General features: G+C 37.2%; 1 non-coding gene across 1 annotated transcript; it reads left to right on the forward strand.

The window, feature by feature from the left end:
• Nucleotides 1–2,825: 2,825 nt before the first annotated feature.
• LOC118677996 lies at nucleotides 2,826–2,954 on the forward strand. Its single transcript, XR_004974691.1, has one exon.
• Nucleotides 2,955–3,588: the final 634 nt, after the last annotated feature.

Consider the following 3,588-nt stretch of genomic DNA (forward strand, 5'->3'; position numbering starts at 1 on the left):
CAATGATGTTTGGAGAAGTTCCAAGTTCTAACAAGTCAGAAAAAAAATGAAATAGTTTAGCTGTGTTAACGACATATACTCTCATATAGACACAGAAACAGTTTGGTAAATATTAGGCATATTTTATTGTGGGTTAAAAAGGTGCTTACGGAATTGTTTTGAAAGGGTAGATTTTGAAGATGATATTTTATAATAATAGTACAATTGTGCTTATGTAAGTGTATTCTCATCAGGAAGTCTTAAATCATATATAAAATAAGCCATACAATGTTGAGACATACTAGCAATGAGTACTGATCTTGTAGACCATTGATTTTGGACTAAAAAGGCACTGAATGGAATCCAGAGTGGGCAAAAAAAAAAATTGGTTTTTAAGCTGCTCTGACTGCAGGATGCTGGCATGACTAAATGACAGTTCACATTCCAACCAAAGCAGTATTTACATTTCATGTATTCAAAGCAGAGCTTTTAGTTGGTTTAGTTTGGTTTGTTAAATTTGGTTAACAAGTTGCTGAGTAAGGTATAGTTTTATACAAACAAGCTGCTCGTTCCTACCTCCTAACTCTGTGTCTTCTGCCAGCAGAAGCCAAAAATCAAATGCCTTGTCTCTGGGGAAAAGCAGCGCCTTCTTGCCCCAAGGGTTTATGTAGGTCCTTAGGCAACCATGGCAACTGTGGTTGTAAAAGTGGGAAGACTGGGGTAATCAGCCAACCAGGCTCCCTACCAGGAGCTCTGTGCTGAACATGTCTTTCAGAAATGAGACCAGGTTGTCTCCTGCGCTGTAATGCACATACAATAAGAAAACTTAGGATATTTCCAGAAAGCCTTTGTACCACAAAATACCTCTTCCTCACTGACTGAAACCCACGTCTTCATCCACTTTTTGAAATCCTTCATGGATTGGTTTCCAAGCATGTAGACGATTTCGTTTAAATTGAAAGGAGAATATGGCTTAATAATCCCAATTCCTGATACTAGGAAGGAAAGAGCAAAGTCTAATCAGATTAAGTTTCACCTCTAGGTTTCAGAACACACTAACAACATACGATATAACTGAATTCTTAAGTGTAGAGTTATAGGGGAGGAAAATAATTTTCCCTCTACTTTCCTGAGTTCACTGAGATTCCTGTAATGGGAGATGATTGATTAGGGGTCAGGCAGGGGTGTGGAGGATGGGCTGAGACCCACCCTTGTGCCCATCAAATTCTCTCGGCCCATAGTTCCTTTCAAGGTGCACGAATTCGTGCACTGGGCCCCTAGTAGAGCAATAAATGGGAAGTCTGATAGCTTGTGACAAAGTAGTGTGACTGAACCAGCTTCAGCTGCCTGCTGCAACAAAAGTCAAACTCATGAGACAAGCACTGGTTAGCAGAAACAACACTGACATGTGCTCTGACTGGGATTGGAACAGGCTACCTCTCAGTGCTTGAAGAGATGCTCAACCAACTGAGCCACATAGGTCAGTGCGATAAATTCTTTTACACGTTTACTTGGTTAGTACATTCTCATTTTAGTTCTATTCTATGGCAAGTCAGAATAAGATAGGTAATATAGCACACTCATTCCCCATAACAGTTTATCTAAGTATAGTGTAGACTTCTCGTTTCCTCTCCTGATTTAATCTTCCTTGATTGAAAAAACTTCCAGGGAGGGGATCTATGGCAATTTAGTCATTTTCTGAGGATGTCTTTAGGCAAATAAGAAGAGTTCAGAAAAAGACTCTCCCTGTGCTGCTTTTTTTGAAGTAACTATACCAAAGTGCATATTTTGGGGTAGTATATTCTGCTGCTCTTTAAAGTCCACATGAATAAGGGAGGACCTTCAAGCTCCTCTTATAGATATACTCATTTACTTTATTCCAGTAATAGTCCTAAAAATTCTAGTCTGACATTACACCATTATTGTCACTTAAATATTCTTATCAAGCCATCTTTTATTGTAAATTTAAAAATCTATAATAAAATATTGCCTTCCTTATAAGTGGCCTTTGCCAATAGCTAGCATCTGATCTATATACTGAGTTGCACAGCAATCTAATATCCAAAGCTGAAATGCATCTTATCTCATAGGAGTTTCTGTCTTATACCCTCTGATAAAATCCCAGGCAACATAAGCAATAACAAAACAAGAGCAGATGCTGTACCTGAGAAAAGGATAAACACTTTAAAATAGATAAAACTTCTAGCCAAGCCATTTAAAACATGTTTTTCCATTACCAAATAAGCCAGATGGGCAAAAAGGCTAGAGAAATAAATAACTTACATGTGACAACTGCAGACACAGGTGACACACCTTTTTCACAAATGAGTATAAACACATTGTAAGTCAAGGTTTAGCATGTGTGTGCATGTCCATAAATTCACCAAGCATAGTTTCTTTGCTCTTTTGTTCTAAGTAGCTCTGAGTTCTTTGCCAAGAAGAAGAGGGTGGGGAGTTTTTCACGATTTCCTTAAAAATACATAGAACTAGAAGTAAAAAAACAGATGGCATGCCATAACTAGGAGCCTACACAGACTAGAGAAAAAAATGCAATTAAATTGCTACTTGGCTAGTAAAATTAATTACTGCAAGGAGTTTACATGGATAGTTCAGAAATACTGGTTTGCTTCAGTTCTCTACTAAGTGTCTTAGCATGGATAAAAACCTCCATCCATTTAATTATGTCTTCCTCTATCTCTTTTTTCAACGTCAGATAGAAGAAGACATAAAGAAATGGAAGAATATGCCTTGTTCATGGATTGGTAGAATCAACATTGTTAAAATGCCCATACTACCCAAAGCCATCTATAGATTCAATGCACTCCCCGTTTAAAAAGTAGTGGCAGTGGGCATTTACTTTATTCAGTTTCTTCTCAAGGTGAAGAAAACTCTTTGTAAATGTCCTAGATAAATATAGTAGCTTTCTGTTCACACTTTGCAAGTAAAAAGGGTGGATCGTTCCACTACTGACATATTTAAAAAAATAAATTAATTCATTAAAGAAAAAGTAGTGGCATATTTCACAGACCTAGAACAAATTCTCCAAAAATTCATCTGGAATAGCAAAAGACCCCAAATAGCTGCAGCAATCCTGAGAAAGAAGAACAAAGTTGGAGGGATCACGATACCAGTATCAAGCTATATTACAAACCCACTGTCCTCAAAACTGCCTGGTACTGTCACAAGAACAGACATATAGACCAGTGGAACAGAACAGAGAACCCAGAAATCCATTATGCTCAATTAATATTTCACAAAGGAGGCAAGAGCATACAATGGAGTCAAGACAGTCTCTTCAATAAATGGTGTTGGGAAAATTGGACAGATACATACACACACAAAAATGAAACTAGAACACTAACTTACACCATACACAATAAACTCAAAATGGATTAAGGGACTTAAACATAAGACAGGAAACTATAAAAATCTTAGAAGAATCCATAGGCAGAAAAATATCAGACATATGTGATAGCAATATCTTTACCGATACAGCTCCTAGGACAGTGATGGCGAACCTATGACACGCGTGTCAGAGGTGACAAGCGAACTCATTTTTTTGGTTGATTTTTCTTTGTTAAATGGCATTTAAATATATAAAATAAATAT

This window comes from Myotis myotis, unplaced genomic scaffold (genome assembly GCF_014108235.1).
Source record: "Myotis myotis isolate mMyoMyo1 unplaced genomic scaffold, mMyoMyo1.p scaffold_m19_p_2, whole genome shotgun sequence".
NCBI lineage: Eukaryota > Metazoa > Chordata > Mammalia > Chiroptera > Vespertilionidae > Myotis > Myotis myotis.